We start from the raw sequence: 27,831 nt of genomic DNA, 5'->3' as shown, positions 1-27,831 counted from the left end.
AGAGTTGAGGGAGTCTCATCATCGGAATCACTAACATCACTATCCATAATGGAGGAAGGTGGAGGAGGTAGAGAGGCTAAGCTAGGAGAGCTTTCCTCAAAGTGAACACTCCTCTCAATGAATACCTCATGTGTCTCTGGATCCATCAATCTATATGCCTTAACACCCTCAGGATATCCAACAAATATGCAAGGCCGACTCTGTGGTTCCAATGCCTTGAGTTTCTGTGGAGGTATGCGAGCCCATGCTGGACACCCAAAGACTCTGAAATGTCTCACAATCAGTTTCCTACCAGCCCAAGCTTCAAAAGGAGTAATACCTTGTAAAGCTTTGTGAGGAACCCGATTCTGGATGTGTGTGGCACAACTGATAGCCTTTGCCCAAAAGGCGGGATCAAGAGAACGTGCATGAATCATACAGCTAGCCATTTCTTTGAGAGTTCGATTCTTGCGTTCTGCAACCCCGTTCTGCTGTGGAGTGTATGCAACAGAATGCTGAAGATCAATCCCCTCAAATGTACAAAAATCCTCAAGTCTCTATTTCACATATTCCCTGCCATTATCTGTACGAAGAATCTTGACCACTTTCCCTGATTGCTTTTCCACACGAGTCTTGAAGTCCTGAAATCTATCAAATACTTCACTCTTATGAATGAGAAAGTAGACCCAAGTGAAGCGAGAGTAGTCATCAATGAAGGTAAGAACATAGCGGGCCCTACTAAATGAAGGTGCTGGAAATGGACCTGCTACATCACTGTGAACAAGTTGAAGAACTTCCAAAGCTCTCCAAGTTTTCTCTTTATCAAATTTCTCTTCGGGATGCTTGCCCATGGAACAACCTGAACATACACCCTCTGAAAAGCTGATTCGAGGAAGACCTGTGACCTTGTCTTTAGTGCTGAGCTGCTGAAGATAGTGGTAGTTGAGGTGACCAAACCGCTCATGCCATAGCTTACTTTCTGAATTTGAATGAGTAAGCAAGGCCCTAGAAGGTGAACGTGGCACAAAGTGGGAAAATGAATAAAGCCTTGAGTTGTCATTGACTTGTCCCACTGCTACCAAGGCATCATCATCAAGTTCCTTTACCACAACTGAATCTGGTGTAAACTCAACCTTTTTCCCATTCCCATAGTGAGTGATTTGGTAGATGGAGAGAAGGTTGGTAGACAAGTTAGGAACATAGAGAACATTCTCAAATGTTCCATCATCCATGTCAACTGAACCTTTCCCTTCAACCTCTACTTGTGTATCATCACCTATGTAAATGTGAGGTACCTTAGATGGCTCTAATGAAGAAAACTGCTCTTTTGTAGAACCCATGTGATATGAGGCACCCGAGTCAAGTATCCATTGCTGTGAAGAACTTGTTGTAGCCACAAATGCTTGCCCTTTTCCCTTAGACTGTGAGGAAGAAGAAGAAGATAAATCCTTCTTTGTGTAGGCGGATGGCAAGTTGATGTTGTTTTTCTTGAGAAGATTGGTTAACTCATCAACTTGCTTTGCATGGCATCGATGCTCATCATGACCATACTTTTTGCAATATGCACAAGTTGGTTTATCCTTCTTAGGTGGTGTCCCCTTCTTGGAAGAGGATTGAAGATTACCTTGTGATGGAGAGGATGATTGTCCTTTTTCCTGTTGTGGTTGAGACTTAGATTGCTTCTTCTTCTTGTTGGAATTTTTGCCTTGACTTCCTTGATTTTCTACCAAAGCCTTAGACTTTGAAGACTTGAGAAACCCCATGTTCAACAACTTAGATTGTTCCAATATCAACATTTCTGTGAAAGCTTCAAAAGAAGGCATAACATAAGAACTCCCCACTGTCAAACGATGAGTTTGGAAGCTAGATACAAATGCTGCATATTCTGGTGCAAGCTTGTCCAACAAGTTGAATATCAATTGAGCATCCTTTTTGTCTATTCCACAATCCTTTAGCTTTACTCTTAGCTCATTTGCTTTGGTTACATAATCTTGGATTGTATCAAAATTCTTGGGATCTAAGTTGGTGAGCTCATTATCAATCTGATAGCCTCTGATTTCATCAACTTGTCCATACAATTTCTGAAACATATCCCAAGCCTCTTTAATTGTTTTACACTTCTCAATGTGGAAAATGAGGTCATCTAATACATACTTGCGTAAGGTTCCAAGAGCCATGCAATTCTTAGTGAGCCATTCTAATTGAGTATTTGGATCAGCCTTAAGATCAGGTGGTGCTGTTATTGTTCCATCTATGTAGTGTGTGAGACCCTTTTCCATTAGTTTACTCCATACTTTAATTTTCCATGATGCATAATTATGTGGAGTTAATGGTGGAAACTTATTAGGACTCATTGCAACAAGAATGGAAAGAGCACAAGAGAGGCACAATCACACAAGACACCCCCCCAAATTCACTCAATCAAAGAACCCCCCCCAAATGTGATGATTTTGGCACTTTATAAGTAGTGCGTATACAATGGGCCACTTGCAAAAAATGGCAAAGTGGAATTTTGATTTACAATTTTACAACTGCCTCAAGAAGGCCAAAAGAGACTCAAACTGATAATGGAAGAGATCTAACTAAGATCCAAGCAATTTACAAGTACCTAATAGGCCAAATAAGACCAATATCTGAAAGTACAATTGTCACTCAATCTCTGAAATCTGATCATAGATTCTGAAAGTAGATGAAAAAATAAGCACTTTAAAAAAAAACGGCACCTGAAAAGGAGGTCGTATGAGCTCAAACGAGCCCTTTGAAGTTGCAGAATTGAGGATTGGACAGGTACAGCTGAGAGAATCTGAAAATTTCGAAAAACTTGTGCATCAAAATCAGAAAATAACCACACCACTACGAAGATCACGAAATTTTAGCCCATTTCAAAAAAAATTGCACCAAAAAAGGAGCAAAAATGAGCAAGATATGGCCTTCCAAAGTTGGACTACAAAACTGAAAAGCCCAATGGAGAGGGGTTTAAAAATTTTCAAAAAATGCTGATGTGGCACTGACATCAGCAAAACACTGTGTTAAATTTGACGGCCGTATGACCATCACGAGAACTTCGCTCCCTGGCTGACTGGGCGTCCGTACCGTACGGACAGATCTGCGTGGTGTGCTGACTGTATGTTCCGTACTGTACGGAAATGCTGACTGTGCAGGCTGATGTGGCGTATGGCTTCCTGCGTGGCACTGTACGGAAGGGCTGACTGGCTGTACGGTTTTCCGCGTTTGTATGTTTTGCCATGTAGCGGGCGTGGATTCGCTGCCTGGATTGCGGACGAGCAGCGCCGGTGGTGACGGAGGCTGCCGGAGCTGCGAGAGGCGAACGGAGCCGAGGCCGGAGCGGCGCTGGAGGAAGTAGCGCTGGCGGAGGTGGCGCCGGGTGCTGGGCGGTGCTGGGAGGGGCCGCTCGCGGGAGGCGGCGGCTGTCTTCGGTGCGGCGCGGGGCGGTCACTGGCGGGGAGGAGAGGACGCGGGACGCGCATGCGAGAAGTGGTCGGCCTCGGACAGCTTCAACGCGCAGACAGGTACGGTCTGCGGCACGGACGGAATCTGCAGGTGCACGGTCTGACAAACCTGCAGGTCACGGGTCACACAGGGGTACGGGGGTCTGCGGACCCCCAAACAACCAATTTTTTTTGTTTTTTTTTTTTTGATTTTTTTTCTCCCCTTTTTTTCCGATTTCGGATTTTTTCGAAATTTTTTTTTATTTTTCTAAAAATTGAAAAATTTTCCAGCAAAGAATTTTTTTTTTTTTTTGAAAAAAATAGTAATAAATCCGAAAATCCATACTATGTAGCAAAATTGGGGAAAATTTTTTTTCCTCACCAAAATAGGTCGACTTTATAGTCAAAATTTATGGAAATGGCCTCCCGGATTCAACGGTGATGTCCAAATCGCTGTAAGATGCCTCCAAAAAATGAAGATCCCCAAATCCGAAAATAGAAGCCTTCCACGATGTCTCCAAAAACTGATCAACGAAGCCCCAATAGCTCTGATACCATGTTGGATTTTGCCAAGATCAAGGGCATAATGAAAAGCATAAAAGAGACAATAGAATGACAAGAACAAACTGTATTCTCATCAATATAAAAATGATCAACTGGATTAACCAATAAAATGATAAGAGGCCTGCTTATATAGGCAAGGCCATATGGATGTATGAGCATAAAAATATGACAAGTGGCCCAATGAGAAACAAGGGTAGATAGGAAATAGGTGTGGGTAGGTAGGAGAAATAATATAATATTCCATATGAGGTGGATCACCCACCGAAGGTGGAATTATCACTCCACAATAAGTGGATATGATAGTGTAATAACAAGATCAACACCATAAGAGGTGGAATTTCTCCTACACACACTATCCCAATGTGACACAAACACCCAAGTGTCTCATATCCAAACTACTATGAAATGCATTATCCTAAGTAAACTTAAGTAAGTGTAATAATATCCATGATGAATAATTATTTACACCAACAAGGAGATATAGAGACAAAGGGATATATAGAAAGGCAAACAAATAGAGATGAGAAAGGGATAAAGAAGGGGAGAAAGAGAAAGGGAGAGAGAAAGAGATAAAGAAATATAGCAAGAGAAAAAGAGAGGGGTAGACATAGAGAGATATATAGGAGATAGGGAAGGAGCAAGGGGAGACAGAGATGATGAGAGATAGAGGGGAGAGATAGAGAGAGGGGGAGAGATAGAGAGAAAGGGAGATAGATAAGTAGAGAGAGAGTGGAGGAGAGGGAGATACATAGAGATATAGGGAGATAGAGGTATAGAATGACATGAATAGAAAGAGAGAGGAGTGAGAGTGGGAGAGATTGAGAGAGGGAGATATATATAAATATAGGGAGAGTGATACAGAAAGATATTGATAAAAAGAGAGAGAGAGGAGTTAGAGAAAGGTAGAGAGAGATGGAGAGATAGGTGGAGCAAATATGATAGATAGAGAGGTAGAGAGAGGAGAGGGGGAGAGAGAGGGAGATAAATTATTAGGTAGAGATGGATAGGGAAAGGAGAACATCTAGTGTTAAAGGGATATGTATAGAAAGAGAGAGAGATGGAGTCAAAGGTAGAGAAAAATATAGAGATAAAGTATAAAGCATGAGAGATGAAGTAAAGAAGAAAGAGAGTTATAGATAAGGAGATATAGATAGAGGGGAGGAGAGATAGAGAGATATAGAAAAAGGCACCAGAGATAAAGAAAAAATTGATAAATACAAGTAATAGAGAGAGGAAGGATAGAAAGATAGACAGGGTTACACACTTATACACATATATACACAGAGAGAGAGGTATATAGAAAGAGGGAGTTATAGAGAGAGATAGAGATACAAAAGGTGACAAAGATAGATATAAATTGAGAAAGAGGTTGTGAGAGATAAATATAGAGAAAAGGAGAGATAGAAGGAGAGGAGGAGAGGGAGGGGGAAAAATAGAGATGGAAAGATTAAGACAATTAGAGAGGTAGAGATAGAAAGATATAAACATAAGAAGTGATGTATAGAGAGAGAGAGACAAATACATATATAAAGTGAGGAGTAAAGTGAGTGTGTGTGTGTGTGTGTGTGTGTGAGAGAGAGAGAGAGAGAGAGAGAGAGAGAGAGAGAGGAGGTGACAAAGAAAAGCAATAGAGGAGATACATAGAGAGAGGGGATAGATAAGGAGATAAAGATAGAGATAAGGAGACATAAACAAGGAATGTGTATAATATTTATAAATATAAATATTTACATATACATATACAGAGTTGGACATTGAGGGAGTGAAAGAGAAGGAGAAATAGATAGAGATATATGGGAAGAGAGAGTGAGATATATAAAGTAATATGGGAAAATAAATGGAGAGAGATGTATAGGTAAAGAGATAGATACAAGATGTGGAGGGAGTGTGGGAGAGATAAAGAAGAAAAAAATGGGGGAGAGGGATAGCTAGCTCAATATATATAGTGGTAGAGGGAGAGGGAGAGGGAGAGAGATATATAGATATATAGGGAGATAGAGGTATATATATATATATAGAGAGAGAGAGAGATAGAGAGATAGAGAGAGAGAGAGAGAGAGAGAGAGAGAGAGAGAGAGAGAGAGAGAGAGATCTCCATGGATAGAGAGGTATAGGGAGAGAAAGAGAGAGATAGGGAGATAGCGGGAAATAAATATTGATAGAAAGAGAGATGACCAAGAGGAAGGTAGAAAAATAAAGAGTTAGAGCAGAGGATATGGAATTAATAAGAGAGGTATAGATAATTAGATATAGATAAAGACCTGACGAGACAAAGCCAAGGAGATAAAGATAAATGACAAGAGTGAGAGAGAAATAAGGTGACAAAGATAAGTAATAGAGAAAGGTAGAGAGAGAGAGACAAAGAGGGAGAAAGATAGAGAGATAGAGAAGGGAGAAATAGTGAGTGTGTGTATATGCATGATAGAGAGATATGGAGATTGAGATAGAGAGGGATATATCAAAAAGAGGTGATAGAAAGATAGATATAACCTGGAAAAATAGAGGGGTTGACAAAGAGATAAATATATAAAAAGATAGAGATGAAAGAAGAAAGGAATAGGGAAAGGAATAATTTGAGATAGAAATTGGGAGAAAATGAGAGAGGGGGAGATGGAGAGGTAAAAAGATAGAAATATAGGAAGTGGCGTATAGAGAGAGCTTTAGATGAAGAGATATAGAGAGCTACAGATGTAGAGATACAAATCCTCATTATAATGCATATAATCCTCATCTTAATATGATATCATCATTATACCATATTTTTCATCAAGCACATTATCAACATCATCATTAGGATCAACACATCATACTGATTATAGAAATTGGACATCAAGAAGGTGGACCTCCACAACATAGAGAATCTGCAACCATCATCCATCTATACTCAATATCAATAACACGTAACACCAATCTCCCATACTCTGACAATCATCACGCTGGACATATCATCAATGTCAACACACAAGCTATAGGCTAACATCACTGACAACAACTGCCAATAAGCATTCCCTTTTATATGCATGGTTACCACTCAACCTTTCCTTTTAAAAATATTTATTTAATTTATGAACATGAATTGCACATTCATAATAATCATCCCATGCCTTTCATAGTAGTGGTCGACATGAAACTAGAAAAAATATACCTCATCATATACCTTGTATGATGAATGTTGATGATGTGACAGCTCTTTTCTTCCTTCATGATATTGTTAGGCATTAAAAATTTTAATGTCATGATGATCCTATGTGAACACCTATAGATTTACCTTGTAATGATTACTCTCTCATGTCTTATTTAGTTCTTATAGATACACATGACATTGTTTTAGCTAGTATTTCTACTCATGTTGGTGATACTTCTTTAACTCTTCATGTTGACATTTTTGGAATTCACATATATCCTTATTCCATGGATGTTGATATTATTACACTTACTATTTTCTACATAATGATTGTGGTGGGATGGACAAACCCTTCTTTAGATGAGATAGTAGATTCTTTACTATTTCATACATTTAGATGGTGATACCTTATGGATTAGTGAATTGAGGCTTCATTTGAACAATATTAAGTTATAATAGTTTGATTCATCTTTTTAATTCTATCATTTAGCTGAGTGTTTAGAAAACATTTGTATCACTCATTTTTTAGCCCTAGTACACATGAAGATACTATGAACCATGTGATAACTTCTAATGATGAGTCTTTTTATGTTTGATAACTTACTTTTGCTCTTATGGATTATCTTATGTGTCCTCTCATGGCCTATCTTGGCATGTGGAATATATTAGTGCTTTTGCATTAAATTTTATAAAACATGTTTGATAAAATTTCTATGTTAGAATATATTTAAAAAGAAATTAATAAAATAGTTTTTTAGTTGATCTTTATCAATTTATATTTCATTAATTGTAATTCATAAGATCACATCCCTTATTAACATAAATTTTATTTTGTCCACAAAATATTTCTTACATCTAAATAGCATTAATAAGATAAGAATTTGTCAATTTCTTAAAATATCAAAAAAATTAAAATCGACAAATAATGGTATAGAAAATGAAGTTGCCAAACTTTGAAAAATAAATTTTATTTTATCCCCATAATATTTATAACATTTAAATAATATTTAGAAGATAAAAAATTCACCAATATCTTGGAATGCCAAAAGATATTAAAATTCACAAGTAATTCTACTGAAAATGATGTTTCAGAGTTGACATGTAGAGACGCGGTAAGACAAATAGAATTGATTGTATTATTGTGAGATTGAAAAGCTAAACAGCTTTATAATATTGGCTGGTACATTACACAGTGCTAAACAGAAAGCTAATGCATAATTTCATAGCTTTAATGAGCGTCTTATTACGCCAATACAAATATAGAATAAGCACTAATTGGCTAGAGGAGGAATGCTCTGAGAGTTTCTGAAGAAATTCTGGGGATCCACCTGGGTTTTTGCCTTGACAAGCCTATCATAATTGTGATGGAAATACTTGTCACCCCAAGCTCTCGCCTCTTCAACAGTAGCACTCCCGTTAAAGGCACTACCCAGATCAAGGTCGAGATAGTTCACATACGCAGCCCTTGGGGAATGGGACACATAAGGCTCTATGTATTTGTAAAGCTTCCTCATCCATTCAAGGTAGTGATCATCCTCACTTCTGTTGGTCCAAGTCACTTTATACTGAATGTCGAACAATGTCCCCTTCCGCTGAGGAAATGGCAATGCAGTGGGTGGTATCCTATTCATAATTCCTCCAAGAGGAGAGAAAATGGCGTATGCGCTCACCTCCTCTTCCATTATCGACCACAATCCTCAGAGCAGGTTTTGGCAGTGGAGTTTTCCCGAAGTCTGATTTGATTTTGAAGAAAACTTTGTTTGTATAATACCGGTTTGTCAATTGGCTCACGTTGGTGCTATCAAAGTTGCCGATTGTCTCTACCCATTTCATTTCTTTACAATCTGCAGCGACCATTCCCAACTCCGGGAAGACCTTGCCCATTTTAGTCAGCAGCTCGGGCTGACGTCCCAGGTATATTCCATGGAACGACGCTCTGATTGTTGTGCTGTTGTTCACTTTTATGCCGAAGAACTGTACTCGCATGAAGATATCTTCCTCCATTTGAGGACCCACATATTGCCATCTATGGACAGCCTCCGTGACATTATCTGTACCGGTTCTTAACACGTTGAAAGCCGTCAGAATGGTGGGCACGCTCACCAGCTGTAATTTCCAGGCATATACAACGCCCCAGCTGCCACCGCCGCCGCCTCTAAGAGCCCAAAAGACGTCTTTACCCATGGCGTTCTTACCCATCACCTTCCCTGACGCATTTATCAGCAGTGCATCCAACACGTTATCAGCTGCAAGGCCGTATTTTCTCGACAGGAAGCTCAGCCCTCCCCCGGTAATATGACCACCAGATCCGACAGTATGGCAAACTCCAGCAGGAAACGCCAGGTTAGGCGAGCTGTTTGCAATGGCAGAATAGACTTCACCCAAGGTGGCGCCCGCTTGTACCCAAGCCGTCTTCGATTTTACATCCACTGTGATTTTGTTGAGTTTCAGCAAATCGATGAGCACGAATGGCACGTCGGACGTGTAGGACAGCCCCTCATAGCTGTGTCCTCCGCTTCTCACACGAATCTCCCACCCGTGTTGTATGCTGCACACCACGGATTTCTCTAATTGGGTTTGGCTTTGGGGAATAATGATAACATAAGGCCTTGGTGTCTGAGGCTCAGTGAATCGAAGATTTTGAGCGGAGAAATTCAGAAGAGAATAAAACTCAGAAGCAGAGGAAGAGATGGTTGTAACGTTGGTTAGGCCGCTGGCATGGAAGCATGACAGCAGTCCTTCACGATCTCCATTTTTGGGTGATGTTGCAGTGGCTGAAGCGCTGCAGACTGCAATAATTAGAATCAAAAGCGCACAAAACAGTGGAGTTGAAAATAGGGTTTTAACGATCTAAAGTTCAAGCTTGCTACTTTTGAATTAATGGTGTCAACGTCATGAACGGTGCTGATGATTTTATCAGCTTATTAGTTTAATATATTATTAAAACCGCGAATACAATCAATATTATGGTTCCTCTGACAATAATGATATCAAATGGTTGAATCTGATTAATTTCGATGCCAAGAGTTTGCACATCTTTAAATTTTTAAAGCAATCGCTTTGCTGTAAACAACCATCACATTGTGGTCAACGTGCTTATTAAAATCGGTAATACAATATACATTACCCGACTTTTCTGGTTTTTCAAATATTTTTTTGTTTCGTAAACGTCGTCTAGCAACCACTAAAGAATATCAAAATATTAATTTTCAATTTACAGACGTAACCTGTAATAAAAGAACTTTCAAACTTTCTGTTCCAATTTTTATTTAGAAACTTAGTCTTTAATGGCGCGTGGAGTGCATCGCTCCTGCAGCATTAATAAATTTACCACAATAGTTGTCACTTAAAAATTATCTTACGGCACTGCTTTGGAGTTCTATAATCGATATCAAACACGAATACGTACATGACAATACCCTAAGGTAGATGAATATGCTCTATTCCTTTCTACAGTATGAATGTTTTTTGGGTTCAATCTGGCCAGCTTCAGGATAGGATACACCAATAAGAAGCCCATCATGAAGCTGAACCATCTTAGAATAGGAAACACTTAATATTTTAAAAATAAATATTATATAAAATAAAATATATCTTCATTAAAATTAAAAATTAAATTTTTTATATAGATATATAAATATTAAATAAAAGCAAAAATATTTAAAAATAATCTATTATTTCATAATTACAATATTTAAAAAAAAAATATTCTATAAATTTTTTATTTTTAATAATTTTTCGAAAATAATAAAAAGTTTAAAATTTAAATATAAAAAATTAGATGTCAATTATTGAATAAAAAAATTGTAGATACAATCAATCAATTAAAAAAATATTATAGATATAATATAATTTAAATATCCTTCTATAAATAAAATAGTTTCAATTGACATCTCTCGGCATTTCTTTAGATAGATATATTTATGACATCTATAGTAGTTTACATACACACATGTTTGTTTTTTATTACATTAGTAGGGAAGGGGCCCTGAACCCTCACAAAACAACAAAAAAAGAGAACAACAACACAACCACTGGCATCAATAGCCACACATCCAGAAAGAACAACAACGATTTTCAAAAATAATAAAAAATGAGCATACCTACATGACTAAACAAAATAAATTTTTCCATCCACCTTCTATCCATAAAATAACTACTAGTGCATATAAGTGTAAAGAGTCCATAATTATAACAGAAAACTTAATTCTGAAAGTAACTTTAGCAATATGACACATAGGCCTAATCAAATAAAAGTCCATAGTAAAACTTAAACTGATATCTTTCAAAGTAAACACAAACCAAAAAGGACACTGGACCAGTTGACACCTAGTCATCCTTGATGAGGTTCCAGTCTCGAACAAGCCACTGCATCTGTTCATTCCAAATCTAAAGGTAATGTGTGTCCTATTTCCGCTCCTCCTCCTACAGGTTGTCATCCTTTCCCAACTTCTTGGCCTTTTTCTTCATCCTTCTTTATCCGGAGACAATCACCATGCCACTTTTCAAATAAATCCATCAGTAATCACACATAGGGCATTCAAGGCTTTTCCTATTTGCTGATATCCCTGCCTACATTCTTCCACTTTCACTTCAAGAAACATGAATTTAACCTATAGGTCGTCTACCTAGTTTTGCTTCTTCATGGCACTGGAATTCCCCTTATGAATAGGAGAGTCCTGAGAATAGGGCACCATTTCCACATCCTCGAAGGATTTTTGAGTTAGGGAGTTTTGTTCATAGTCAACCTTGTCCTCCAAAGAATCACTTAAACCTTCAAATTCCTCCTTATTGTCCTCCTTATTATCCTCCTCTTGCACTTGGAGTTCCTTGTCCTCTGTCTCCTCACCAGATTGGCCATCATCATCATCTATATGCTTGTATAGAATATAGATGAGTCCCTAGTGGAGTAGCGGGGAAGCACCCTTAGAAATACTAGGAGAAAGTGAAGCGAAAAGAAAATAAGGAAAATTGATTCTATCGCCATGCCTAATATGTTTCAAGATAGGAGAATGGTAGCCATGCACAATAGTGTATTTTATTTCTAGGGTAAAGCATTTCATAACAAAATAATTGATTATAGCATAGGGTTTAGGGAGGATAGAATGATCATACCCGTTCTACACCACCATTGAATTTTCCCCCTTCTTGAAAAATTTCTTCATGTACCGCTTGTTATCACCAGAGCTTCTTTTCTCAAACTTCTTACTCTCCTTTTGCAACCCAATCACCTCAACAATTAGTTTTGGCGAGCCAATAAAGGAGATACAACCAATTGAAACTTCACCATTCTAACAGGAATTGCAGAATCTTGATGAGAAGGCTCTATTATAGCCCTTCATGGCTAGGAAAAAAAGTGCAATCCTCGCTCTGACAAAAATGTCCCACACCTCTTCATTTTTTTGAAGATCCTCACAATTTTTTGGATCCTATCTCTTCAATGGGCTCCCCATGTCAAGAAACAAAATTGCAATGGCTTGGTAAAAGAACCGAAAGAAACACAAAGAGAAACCATAGTATCAAGAAACAAGATTGCAGTGGCTTGGTAAGAGAATTGAAAGAAACACAAAGAGAAACCACAGTTCTAAACTTTAACTCCACCAAATCAAAAATGATAACCGAAAAGGAAATCTTTAAAATGATCTTCACCGATGTCCCTACAAATGAAGACATCTCGCATCATGAGAAAAATTGCCAATATGTGAAACATAACCGCCATGTTTTCAATGAATAATTTTCTCATCCTTAGATCTAAGGCTAAGTAATGGCTAAAACCCTCTATACCACTGACACTAAAAAAAGAATTAATGTCCTTAGTGCCATCACTAATCTTATTAGGATTCCCACATGATCCCTACAATAAGACCACGTTAGCATCATGGTCATTATCCAGATCATCACCTTGATTTGACTTTGAAAAAAGTTGGTGCCCATTTCAAAATGACAAAAGATACAATCTACCACCACAAAACACTAAATACAAATATAGAAGACAAAGTTAGTCAAGTATGACTTAGTCCTTTCCTTCAACAAAATATTTTTAGGTCAATAGGGCTCTAAAGGAAATTGAAAAAAACATAATCTTTGTGATCCAATCATTGATTCACATATTCAAGAGCTGCACTACTCCCCTCCCTAAAAGTATTTTGGATCTATAGTTTAGGAAATGAGCGCATCAACCTTTTTCTTTCTTCCATGACATTTTTTATTTCCTAGGGGGTATTTATCTTTCCATTCAAGCAATCCACAATTAGCTTAGAGTCACCTTCCAAGATGAAATTTTGATATTTTAAATTATTGAGGTGCCTAAGCCCTTTCCAAGTAGCAATTGCCTCTGTCCTGTTATTAGATCCTATTCCCAAATTAACACAGTACCCTTCTTTCAGATGTCCCCTGCTATTTTTGATTAAACCTCCAACTCTAGATAAACTAGGGTATCCTTTCAAGCAACCATCAAAATTGCATTTTACCTAGCCATCATCCGGAGAAGACCAAAGGAAATCATTTCTCAATATCAATTTGTGCTATTTCATGTTAAGAAGGTTATGAGTGATTCCCAATCCTTTTTTTATTCTTAAATCCAATAAGTTTGAGATAACCATAGAAGGCCTAAAAAAAGCCAGATTCACATTCCCTTTAATAAGTTGTTTTATGATTTGGGAAAACACTTTACTATTACGAGCTTCTTCTCTAAGTATCCTATTGTTACGCTCCTTCCAAATGTTCCAAGCAATAAAGGGGGGAATTTGTGGCCACATGTTTTTGATAATTGGGTGTGTGAAAGGACTATGATTCCATTGTTTTGTAAAGTCTTTCATTTTCTTCGGGAAGGTCCACATAATCACAAGATCAGTAAGTAGTTCACTCCAAATCTCTTTTGCAAATTGGCAATGCATGAATAAATAATTTATACTCTCAGAATATCTATAGCATAAGGTGCACTTGTTAACACAGGAGAACCCTTTCTTATTTATATTATCAATAGTTGGGAATCTTCTACCATGAGCAATAATCCACCAAAAATAATTGATTTTTGGGATAAGGCTATTAATCCATACCATATTCCATTTGAAGTTCTCCTTAGGCACTTCCTCAATGACATTATAGAAATATTTGACTCAGAAAGAACCTAAGGGATTGCAATACCAAATCCATTCATCCTCCCAGGAGGGAGAAAAAAATGAGTAGTCCCCCAAGGTAGAGACTAAAGACTAACCTTCCTCCATAATTTGACTTAGGTTAGCTTCAATGTGTTTTTCTTGTTCGAAACTTGATCTACAATGTTTCTCCATCTGACTTGATCCCCCTACCATGAAACATAACCATGAACCAAGGCACCATAGCACTGAATTAGGACCCTTTTGACTATGTTGAATTGGTTCATATCTATGAGGGCCTTATATTTTAACCAAATGTCATCCTAGAATCTAGTACACCTTCCATTACCAACAATTTTTTTCCCTCACTTTCTTATTATAGTCTTGATTTTAGAGATATTATTCCATATACATGAACAAGAAGGCAACACCTTGTCAAGAAGAAGACCACAATAGCTGGCATTATTTAAGTATTTGGCCTTAAAGATTTTGGCCTAGTATTTGACAACTTGAATCAATTTCCATCCAATTTTAGAGATTAAGTCCATGTTGAAAGGTTTAAGTGGGTAAGTGCACAAAGATGGTGGCAAAAAAGGGGGGTATAAGTGGACATTTTTTTTTCTGAAATCAGGTGAACCTAAACTTGGAGGCAAAATTTGAAAGTCATCCACTCAAGATATGAAGATAATCAAAGAACAAATATTGTAGTACTTTGAATATAGTTTCCAAACTACTAAACATTTTCAAAATTGGATAAGATTAAGGGGGTCAAATCCTTTGCGCATGAAAAATGAACCTTGATTTTTTCTGAAAAACATAACATAGTGTTTGATGTGTGCATCAAAAAAAGTCATAGTTAGATTTAGTATTTTGACAAATCCTTTGGTAGAAAGATAGTTAGGAGTGAGCACTAGAATATGTGTATTTTTGTGTAATTTTTTGTTGAGTATTTTTTTTTTAATGATTTTACCAATCGAGCACATCCTGAAAATTAGGTACCTATTCATGCGTGAAGCATAAGTTGCACTAAACAAATAGAAAATACAATTTAAAAAAAAAATTGTAATGAATCAAGTGCACTACAATAATATATAATTTTTTTAAATTTTGGATAATTATATCAAAAGTTATTCAAAAAATGGTGCACCTATGTCTATGAGAACTATGGAGACACTAGTAAAAGAAATTCAATAATAATATGTTATTGTTGTTCAAATTGAAAAAAAATTATACGGTTAGAAAGCTCAGAAGATGGGTGAAAATATGGTGGCAATTTTATAAATATCCACTTGATGAAGTGTAAACCTGATGATGACAAAGTCGATAAACCAAGTTGATAAAATAAAACATGTCAAAAATGAGAGAAATGGAGGGAAATCAAACTTCCAAACTGTAGCTTTGTCATCCAGGCCTATTTCCAAGCCTAAATAGTCAAAAGTGCATACGGGGTACGTATGGTTTAAAAAGCGCGTACGGGGTACATATGGTGTAAGAAGTGTGTACGCGCTCTTTTTACTATAAACAGCGCGTACACGCTATTGTATAATATGATATTGTATATATAATATGTGTATATACATATTATATATCACATATGATATTGTATATAATATGTGTATATGCATATAATACATAATATATATATATATATATTAATATATAATATATTAAGTATATATATACACATGTAAGTGTATTGTCTCCCCCTCTCAAATGCATACAAGGTCTCTCTCTCTCTCTCTTTCTCTCTCCATAACCCATCCCTCTCTCTCTCTCTCTCTCCCTCCCTCCCTCTCTCCCCTTCTCCCTTCCTCCATACCCCATCCCTCCCTCTCTCCCCTTATCCCTTCCTCCATACCCCATCCATCTCTCTCTCGCTCTCTCCCCTTCTCCCTTACTCCATACCCCATCCCTCTTTCTCTTCTTGTCTCCCTCCCTCCCTCCATACCCCACTGCAACTGTGTCTGCACTTCTATAGAAGTAAGTGAATTTATTTCTTGTCTGCAACTTCCTCTTTGATTTTTATCATGTATGCTCTCCTAAGAAAATTGACTAATGGATTTGTGTGTGTATATTGAATAGGAGGAATAGGGTTTGAAATTGAACCACAGGTGCATTACCGTGACAAACAAGGAAACTTGCAACAATATTCTTCTCGAATATGTTTTTAATGAGCAGAGTAGATGTGGAAAATAGTGTCAACAAAGCAAAATGATGAGTCAGAGTACCTGCAATATGTTTTGCAGACGGAAACAACCGGTAGGAAGATAAAGAGGGAGAGTAACACAGATGATGTCTTAGAGAATGATAGTGGTGGGTATGCGAGAGTTCCCATGTTGTTACACAATGCCTGTCACCTAAATAAATTAAAGTTTGTTATATGCATGGCAGTGGTAGTATATGATGATCATCACTTGTCAAACGGCTTGGAACGGTACATACCTATGAAAGAAATCAAGTGTGTAATTCTTATAGTCACAATTGATATCAGTCCTATAACCTTGTAGATTTAATAGCATCATATGTTTTAGAACTTAGGCAGTACTCTTAGGGTTAGGTCAAGCTCTTACACTTGCTTTTTAGCGAAGCCTCGTTGTTTGTTTGCTTGGAGTCTTGTTGTATGATGTTCTATTCATAACTTTAAATTTAATATATCATTTTATTAGCCCACCATATGACCCCTTAGGTGTCATTAGAGGTTGTATTGTTTCCTAAGAGGTCATATGGTGTCCTGTGACCCCTTAGGACACCATATGACCCCTTAAGACACCATACAACCCATAACAACACCATATGGTCTCCTAAGGGGTCATAGGATGCCATATGACCTCTCAGGACACCAATGACCCATAACAACACCATATGGTGTTCTAAAGGGTTATATGGTGTTCTATGACCCCTTAGGACACTATTTGGTGTCGTTATAGGTCCTATGGTGTGCTAAGGGATAATATAGTGTCATATGACCCCTTAGGACACCTGGTGACCCCTTACATGTTGTTAGGGGTCATATTGTATTCTAAGGGATACAATGTTACGGGTCATATTGTATTCTAAGGGTCCTATTGTGTCATGGATTCGATCTCTCTTCCTCTCCCTCCCCCCTCCTTCTTCTCTCTCTCTCTCTCTCTCTCTCTCTCTCTCTCTCTCTCTCTCTCTCTCTCTCTCTCTCTTCCTCCATACCCCATCTCTCTCTCTCTCTCGCTCTCTCCCCTTCTCCCTTCCTCCATACCCCATCCCTCTTTCTCTTCTTCTCTCCCTCCCTCTTTCTCTTCTTTTGTAATTCCTATAGTCACAATCAGGATCAGTCCTATAACCTTGTAAATTTAATAGCATCATATGTTTTAGAACTTAGGCAGTACTCTTAGGGCTAGGTCAAGCTCTTACACTTGCTTTTTAGCGAAGCCTCATTGTTTGTTCGCTTGGAGTCTCTCTTATGCTGACAATGGTCTAACTTAGCTCTATCAAAACTAAACTACTAATGTTCTATTCATAACTTTAAATTTAATATATCATTTTATTAGCCCACCATATGACCCCTTAGGTGTCACTAGAGGTCGTATTGTTTCCTAAGAGGTCATATGGTGTCCGGTGACCCCTTAGGACACCATATGACCCCATAAGACACCATACAACCCATAACAACACCATATGGTGTCCTAAGGGGTCATAGGATGCCATTATTGTTTCCTAAGAGGTCATATGGTGTCCTGTGACCCCTTAGGACACCATATGACCCCATAAGACACCATACAACCCATAACAACACCATATGGTGTCCTAAGGGGTCATAGGATGCCATATGACCCCTCAGGACACCAATGACCCTTAACAACACCATATGGTGTTCTAAAGGGTCATATGGTGTTCTATGACCCCTTAGGACACTATTGGGTGTCGTTATAGGTCCTATGGTGTGCTATGGGATAATATAGTGTCATATGACCCCTTAGGACACCCTATGACCCCTTAGATGTTGTTAGGGGTCATATTGTGTTCTAAGGGTCATATTGTGTCCTAGATTCGATATCTCTCTCTCTCTCTCTCTCTCTCTCTCTCTCCCCTCCTCCCTTCCTCCACACCCCATCCCTCTTTCTCTTCTTCTCTCTGTCCCTCTTTCTCTTCTTCTATAATTCCTAGTCACAATCGAGATCACTCCTATAACCTTGTAAATTTAATAGCATCATATGTTTTAGAACTTAGGCAGTACTCTTAGGGTTAGGTCAAGCTCTTACACTTTCTTTTTAGCAAAGCCTCATTGTTTGTTCACTTGGAGTCTCTCTTATGCTGACAATGGTCTGACTTAGCTATATCAAAAATAAACTACTGATGTTCTATTGTATGATGTTCTATTCATAACTTTAAATTTAATATATCATTTTATTAGCCCACCATATGACCCCTTAGGTGTCATTAGAGGTCATATTGTTTCCTAAGAGGTCATATGGTGTCCTGTAACCCCTTAGGACACCATATGACCCCTTAAGACACCATACGACACATAACAACACCATATGGTGTCCTAAGGGGTCATATGGTGTTCTATGACCCCTTAGGACACTATTTGGTGTCGTTATAGGTCCTATGGTGTTCTATTTGGTGTTGTTATAGGTCACTCCCTCCTCCCTCTTCTCTCCCTCCCTCCCCCCTCTTCTCTCTCTCCCTTCCTCTACCTCTCTCCCTCTCTCTACCTTCCCTCCTCCCTCTCTCTCTCCCTCTCTCTCCCTCTCCCTCCTTCCTTCTCTCTCTCTTCCTCTCCCTCCTCCCCTCCTTTCTCTCTCTCTCCCTCCCTCCCCCCTCTCTCTCTCCCTCTCTCCCTCTCCCTCCTTCCCTCATTCTCTCTCACTCCCCCTACTCTCCCCACCCTCTCTCTCTCTCTCCCTCTCCCTTCCTCCATACCCCTTCTTCTCTCCCTCCCTCCCTCCCCCCTCTCTCTCTCTCTCTCCCTCTCTCCCTCTCCCTCCTTCCCTCCTTCTCTCTCCCTCCCCCCTACTCTCCCTCTCCCTTCCTCCATACCCCTTCTTCTCTCCCACCCTCCCCCCTCTTCTCTCCTTCTCTCCCTCCCTCTACCTCTCTCCCTCTCTCTACCTTCCCTCCCCCCTCTCTCTTGCCCTCCCTCTCTCTCCCTCTCCCTCCTTCCCTCTCTCTCTCTCTTCCTCTCCCTCCTCCCCCTCTCTCTCTCTCTCTCTCTCTCTCTCTCTCTCTCTCTCTCTCTTCCTCTCCCTCCTCCCCTCCTTTCTCTCTCCCTCTCCCTCCTTCCCTCTCTCTCTTCCCCCCCTCCCCCTTTCTCCCCCCTCTCCTCTCCCTCACTCCCCCTACTCTCCCTCTCCCTTCCTCCATACCCCTACTTCTCTCCCACCCTCCCCCCTCTTCTCTCCCTCTCTCCCTCCCTCCTTTCCTTCTGCCCCCCTCCTTTCTCCCTCCCCCCTACTCTCCCTCCTCTCCCTCTCTCTCTATCTCTCTCCCTCCCTCCCTTTTCATTCACATTTTTTCTACTACCAATAGCATGTACGTGGTACTGAACCTATTAGTTCACTACCCTGCCATAACTTTTTTTAAGGCATAGGAGCACGTACGGGATACTGAGCCCATTATTCGCTACCCCACAATAACATTTTTTAGGGTTAGGAGCGCGTACGCGCTATTTATTAGTACATAATGAAAAACAATACCGTTGGGCTTGCCAAAATTTTATGGACTAACAGCGCGTACACGGTTATTAATGTAGTGTGTACGTGGTACATAGACATAGTTTTAGCTGCCCAAGAGACTCAATGGCCTCAAAAGAAGTTTTTGAGGTCATTAAAGGCCCCACTGGAACTGTGTCTGCACTTCTATCACTATTTTATACATAGAAGTAAGTGAACTTTTTGTTTTTGCATGATTTAAAATAATTGAATTGTTGTTCTTATTAGTTTTGTCAATAGTATTGTGATTGTTTAATAGTTTGATTCCAAAAAATAGTGATAAGATGCATATTTATGGTTATTTGTTTGTTTATGAACTTTTTTTTACATATATATGTAATATGATTCTATTTAGGACAGCCAATATCAACCATGGGAAAGAACAAGCAAGGAATGATGGAACAATGAGAGGTTGAAAAGGAAAGACAAAGGCAGCGTATGAAGAAATTATGTGACATAAGAACAATGGGAGAAGAAGGTATGAACATTTGATTTATCGTATGAACCTACAACAATTGAAGAAGATACCACATTGAATAATCAATTAAATGATGAACATACACCTTCTCTATTTGATGAATTGAATGTACATAATGCACCGATGTTAACACCTCCAAGAATCATTCGTAGGAAACCAAAGTATCTAATTGACATTGATGAGAATATATTGAAGCCAATTCCCAATAAAATGAATGAATGAACTTGTAGGAGAATGGTTAAAAGAATATGGTAAAACCATTTTGAAAACTTAAATCAGACCGCAAGATGTCAATTAATTGTTCAAATGATTAAAAATTTGAATTTTAGAGAGACAATGATAATTCTAGGGCTAAGATCATCTGAAAGTAACAGTGAAAGAACTATTGTGAGAAATCTATTTGATGCATATCAAGCTATTGGTTCAAAATAATGTACTAGAGATTCTAATGCTACTCGACATGTCATTACATCAACCTTAATGAGCAAGAAAATAAAAAATAGAGGAACCTAACAATAATTCTCTTTGGGCATTCTCGGGTAGACTACCACACAAAGACAAGGTTGTTGTTGATGCACTAAGAACATTAATTGAAATTTTTTGGCATGACAACACAAGAGTTTTGCTGAACCAAAGAGATGTTGTTAGAAGGGAAATTGGGTCTAAAAATCGTGAGCCACATGCCAAACACTATTTGGATATGACTCAAACTAAATTTTATGAAAGATTCCTTCAAAAGTTTCTTCAAAGAAGAATTTCTCAAAGATTTTTTGAAATGACAAAACCTTTTTATATTAAGATTAATCATGTATGCACCACGTGTTGTTGTAGGATGCATATCAAATTTTCCATGCACTATGATATTTTTTGTCATAATTGTTCTACTTTGCACACTAACGATGTTTTGCAGGAATGCAATATACAAGCACCTCCTAAGTCGGTAAGAGAATTTATTTCAATTGTGCTATGTAATAGACATGATGGTTGCATTTATTATAAGATGTCTTGTTTGGAAGGTTCTTGTGCTATATGTGGTGGTTTGCAACGTTTACCAAGATGCATACATTTGGAGAGAGCACATGAAATTGGTACGAAACTAGTTTCTTTTGGAAAATACAAGACAATCACATATGTAGTTGAAGATGGAAAAGATTTGAAGAGATGTGAGCTAGTGAAAAATGATATATGTGTAGTTGAATTTATGAAAATGTTTCAAGAGAAACTAGTTTATGAGTACATAATGCATACACATAGAGCTCGATGGTTAGATGAGCAATTCAAGTTATGTAAGGACACATTTCCTCTTGGTACCATTGTCTCTATCATTGATTTCACTGAAAATTATACACTACAACCTCAAAATGAAGTGCAATCTATGTATTATCACTCTACACAAGTTTCTATTTTTGTACACATAGCATTCATGCATGTAGATGATAGCACAGAGGAGGATAGAAAGGTTGTAAGAGAGCATCACTTCTACATAAGTGATGATTGTACTCATTCATAAGAGTTTGTACAAGGATGCTTTAAAGTTTTCTATGATAGTTTAAGGGAAAGGAACATACGATACAACCGAGACTTAATATGGGCAGATAATTGAACCACACAATTCAATAATGCAAGGATGTTTTATTGGTTGAAAAGGATGCATATGACAAGTGGTGTGCAACATTTTTGGAATTTCACTGAGGCTGGACATGGTAAGGGAGAGCATGATGGTGCTGGAGTATGTGTGAAAAGAGCCCTAGCTAGACAAGAATTGAAGTATGAAGGTGGTGCTAAGTTGATAGATGCAAAAATAATTGTGCGATGGTGTAAGTCTACGATGGGTCTAGGTAATCCAGGTACGTCAATAGTTCATAGATATTTTTGATTGATCATTGAATCTAACATTGAAAACTATCTAGATTGTTGTAAAGTTGCAGGATCAAGTGACATGCACTCATTTATGAGTTCAAATTCAAGTTCACTAGTAATTTATACGAGACAGATGGTATGTTTTTTCTCTTCATGCATGTATTGTTTGTGGGAAGGATGTGAATCACAAGAGTGGGTTGACAAATGGTCTTGTAGACTGTTGGTTCCCATTGATTCCTATCAAATCCCCAAAGCACTACAATTGAGCCAGATGGAGACATCAGTGGATTTTGACCATGTATCTGACCTAGTGGATTCAGGTGTTTTTTTGAGTTAATTTTTTTGCAAGTATTCTTTTTGGTTCATTTTGTTGTACATCATACTTTATTTTTGGTATTAATTAACACTTTATAAAATGAAGGTCATGTGTATGTAGTTGTTGCAGAAGAGAACAATGGAGAAGGAACAAATTACTATTTGTGTCATTGTGTTGAGCCAAAAAGAAAATTGACAACCACAATCATTGATGAAGAGGGTATTGAGTACCCAATAGGGTTTGTTGTCATGACAGGAACATGGCTTCGGAGATACCCTATCAAGAATTTTGATATTTCATTGTTTGAGGACTTTGAAACACACAGACATATTCTTCATTTCTCTAACCTTGTTGTTGCAACAAATATTCATTTGATTAAGTATTGTTGTAGACCTCGTAACAAGATTTTATGGAAAGTTCATGAATCTGACCATGAGGCAATACTTGACACAATACGGGTTAGAGTCGACCTTGAAGGCTCACTTGATTGATTCTACGGTTCAGAGTAGAATGATTTTGATAATTTTGTATAAATCATCGATGAGTTGTTCTATATTCATTTTTTGTATATATAAATTCCCATGAGCTGATTTTTACATGTTTAGGGGCATAATTTTGTATATTTAAATGGCAATGAGCTGATTTGTACATATGTACATGCCAAATTTTGTATATTAAAATGGCGATGAGCTGAATCGTACATATTGTAATGCCAAATTTTGTATAAAATTCCATGAGATGATTTGTAAGATATTTTTTTGTATAATCAAATAGCCAAGAGCTGATTTGACCATATTTAGAGGCAAATTTTTTAATAATATGTGAATGTTTTGTGACTATTTTGTGTGTCAATGTTTTGTGACTATGTTTTGAGTATATGTGATGTGTCCCTGGTCAATCATGAGAATTCTTGATTCTTGTATAATCATGAAGAATTATTTGAGTCATTATCAGGTCATAGGGGTCATAGATTGAGACTAGATACAATTTGAGCAAAAATTGTCATTGTTGTCAAAAAAAATGTCAAAAAAGTTGTCAAGCAACTTCTACATTGCATCGGTAGGGTATGACTCTCGATGTTCCAATGATTTGGGATGCATGATAGGGGCATGCCTAGCATAAACCTACCCACCCAGATGCTCTCGTCATGTCGGTTTGTGCACAGGACAAACCGAATCAATTGTAGCCAATCCTGCAACTTTGCATTGCACTCAACTGATGACTTTTGTAGCAGGCAAAAAAATGCTACCAATTGAAAATAGCTTTGAGTCGTCAAAAACTAAGATAGGCCATTGTAGAGGAGCCTCACATGACCCCACCGGTTTAAATGGATCAACCATATGTGTCTTGGATTAGAAGAAATAGTCCGTCAAATTTTGACAATTTTTTGGACTCATGGCACTTGAGAGATCGCCCCGATACGGTATGACTCTCGATGTTCTGATTCTTTGGGATGCATGATAGGGGAATGCCTAGCATAAACCTACCAACTCAGATGCACCTATGATGTTGGTTTGTGCACACGACAAACCAAATCAATTCTAGCCAATCTTGCAACTTTACATTGCATGCAACTGATGGTTTTTGCAGCAGGCAAAAAAATGCTACCAATTAAAAATGGCTCCGAGTCATAAAAAACTAAGATAGGCCATTGTAGAGGTGTCTCACACAACCCCATGGGTTCAAAGTATTGACCATATGTGTCTTGGATTTGAAGAAATAGTTCATCAAATTTTGATAATTTTTTGGACTGAGGGGACTTGAGAGATCACACCGGTATGGTATGACTCTCAATGTTCTAACACTTTGGGATGCACAATAGGGGAATGCCTAGTGTAAAAATTCCCACTCGAATGTGCTCATGATGTCGGTTTGTGCACACAACAAACCAAATCAATTCTAGCCAATCTTGCAACTTTGCATTGCATGCAACTGACGATTTTTGCAGCCTGCAAAAAAATGCTACCAATTGAAAATGGCTCCAAGTCGTCAAAACCCAAGATAGGCCATTGTAGAGGAGCCTCATGCAACCCCACGGGTTTGAACAGATTGACCATATGTGTCCTAGATTTGAAGAAACAGTCCGTCAAATTTTGATAATTTTTGGGACTCATGGCACTTGAGAGATCGCCTCGATACGGTATGACTCTCGACATTCCGGTGCTTTGGGATGCATGAAAGGGGCATGTCTAGTGTAAACCTACCCACCTAGATGAGCTCATGATGTCACTTTGTGCACAAAACAAACCGAATCAATTCTAGCCAATCTTGCAACTTTGCATTGCATGCAACTGACAGTTTTTGTAGCAGGCGAAAAAATGCTACCAATTAAAAATTGCTCCGAGTTATCAAAAATTGAAATAGGCCATTGTAGAGGAGCTTCATGTGACCCCACAGGTTCAAATGGATCAACCATATGTGTCTTGGATTTGAAGAAACAGTCCGTCAAATTTTGACAATTTTTTGGACTTAGGGCACTTGAGAGATCGCCCCAGTACGGTATGACTCTCGACGTTCCAACACTTTGGGATGAATGACAGGGACATGCCTAGCAAAAAATTACCCACCCAGACATGCTCGTGACATCGGTTTGTGCACATGATGAACTGAATCAATTCTAGCCAATCTTGCAACTTTGCATTGCATGCAACTGATGGTTTTTGCAGCAGGTGAAAAAATGCTACCAATTGAAAATGGCTCTAAGTCATCAAAAAAAAAAGATAGGCCATTGTAGAGGAGCCTCACGCGACCCCATAGGTTCAAATGGATCAGCCATATGTGTCCTGGATTTGAAGAAACAGTCCGTCAAATTTTGATAATTGTTTGGACTTAGGGCACTTGAGAGATTGCACCAGTATGGTATGACTCTCGATGTTTTGATGGTTTGGGATGCATGAAAGGGGCATGCTTAGTGTAAACCTGCCCACCTAGACGCATTCGCGATGTTGGTTTATGCACATGACAAACAAAATTTGACCATTGCGAGCATGAGGGTGCTCTCGCACCAAACACATATTGTTGTTTATATTCATATTGTTGATTACATATGCAAATATTCATTTAAATTTATAAAAGGGAAGCCACCAAATACAATGAATACACAATAATGAACTGAATACAAGGAGTTTTGTAGGGTTAATTCAATATTTTAGAAATTTTATCAAATCATATTCCACGATTGCAATGTTTTATATCATATATTTTTGTTGTTTATATTCATATTATTAATTACATAGGAAAATGATCAATTAAATTTATAAAAGGACAACCACAAAATACAACTAATAGAAAATAATGAACTCAGTACACATTTATTGGATCGAATATCGATATTTATATATATATAAAAAGGGCATGTCTACCAAGTCAATACAAGTATTACAAAAATGTGGCATATACTATGTCCAAATCAATATATAATAAAAATCTAGAATATATCTACATGTATTGGTCATTCTATGACCAAAACTAACACTATATGATCCTAAACTTGTGGTGGATCATCAAAATCAAGCCTCTTCGATGCAGTACGTGGCTCTGTAGATGGCTGCAAAACCACAATTCAAAATCCAAGTTACAATTCTTTTGTAGAAAATAGTTCATAATTAACAACATAACTATGCATTTACCTATAATTCCTTTACAATTGAAATGTAGATTACCTCATCGGTTGATCTAGGAGCTAATGTCTTCGCTCTCCTCTCCTTGTCACTCTTAGGAGTTTTCTTGAAGACATACTTAAATGGATCCATGTTATGGACATACCGCGAAGGGGTCTATTGTAAATTAAATGTACAATTAATACAATGTACTAACATAAATATATCAAAAACACTTAAAATCTATAATATAGAGAAAAATGACTTACCTATGCCTGAGATGCTTCTCTAATGAACTAAGGATGGTTCACCATTGATGGAGAAACTATCGCTATTGCCTATACAAAAAATGTTCAAATATTAAATACAATTAATATAATGATAAGTATTGTAGGTTAAAAACAATTAATTTTACATATCAAACAAAAGTGTACCGGATCCTGAGATGCTTCTCCAGTGCACAGAGGAGGGTTCTCCATTGATGAAATAGGTATGGATATTTTCTGTATGAAAAAATTATAAGATTATAATATATCACAAGTTCACATGTACGTGTGCATATAATCAAGAAATAAAGAAAATAAAGTAGAGATACATACCTCCGCCCTCTCTTGATCCACGGGCGAATCAAGTGCATTCAATAAATCTACATAGCTCAATGGCCACTGTACATTTAAAATAGACAAAAAATACTAATCAATCTACAAACCCCAACTAATACTTGATTTCAATATTTTCAAACAATTGTACAACTAAAAATGTGTTCAATTAATTTCTTCCCATGTTTTGGCGTCTTCGAGGAATTCTTTTTCTTAGGACGATCCCTAGACGCGGACGGGGTACCCTAAAAAAAAAAAATTAACATGAGATATTAGTACAAATAATAAATTAAATGTAATTTTAAAAATCTAAAATGAAATGACTTGCATATTCCATCAAAAAATACATAAAAAGGGTTGTACAAAATATGATATTGTATAGCCTTGTAGGCCAAAATCGATCGCTAAGAGCGTGATATCATCAATCTGGGACATTTGGTCCCTTGTCAACACCTAAAAACCAAAAATTGGACCAAGCATTAAAGATAGTTAGTATATATTGTATTTTTTTGAATTCAAAGTGTACTATTCTATTTTAACATGTTACAAAATTTATACCTTAGGCATCGAAGTTGTAGCTATAGTAACTGGGGGAGGAGTATGGGATATCGCTGCTGCATCCTAAAATGCATATTATTTGTCTAAATTTAAATCGATGTATAAATGAAAATTTATTTATGTAATTACAAATTTAAAGTGACTGATAAATAAAATGCTATGAATTTAAATCAACACACCTACGTCTGTTGCTCATGGGCAAACAACATGTCCATCAACTCATCTGTCAGTGCGAAATCCTCAGTCGTGCGGGCCTGCCATCTACTATCACAAATCATGCACATATGAGATGAGGATCTATCTGCACCAGCTGCATCATCTATCCCCGAGCATATTCCCGAGCAACTGACACACATATGCTGGATGGGCTCTATGTCACCACCTGGAGAAACTAATGGCTCATCATGCAATACAATAAGGTGTGCTAAGGATGTCCCATGCTGGATGATGGCACCAGTCAATGTTGTGGCCTCCTGAAGAGTTTGTAGCTCCATCGACTCTTTCAGCTCTACTGGGACAAC

General features: G+C 37.8%; 1 pseudogene; it reads right to left on the bottom strand.

Annotated features, from left to right (window-relative positions):
• Window positions 1-8,257: 8,257 nt before the first annotated feature.
• Window positions 8,258-27,831, bottom strand: part of LOC131074745 (berberine bridge enzyme-like D-2) — a 35,902-nt pseudogene continuing 16,328 nt past the window's right edge.

The sequence above is a fragment of the Cryptomeria japonica genome, chromosome 7 (genome assembly GCF_030272615.1).
Source record: "Cryptomeria japonica chromosome 7, Sugi_1.0, whole genome shotgun sequence".
In the NCBI taxonomy this organism is placed as follows: Eukaryota; Viridiplantae; Streptophyta; class Pinopsida; order Cupressales; family Cupressaceae; genus Cryptomeria; species Cryptomeria japonica.
The sequence above is the reverse complement of the archived record's forward strand: the minus strand, read 5'-3'. Positions and strand labels throughout refer to the sequence as shown.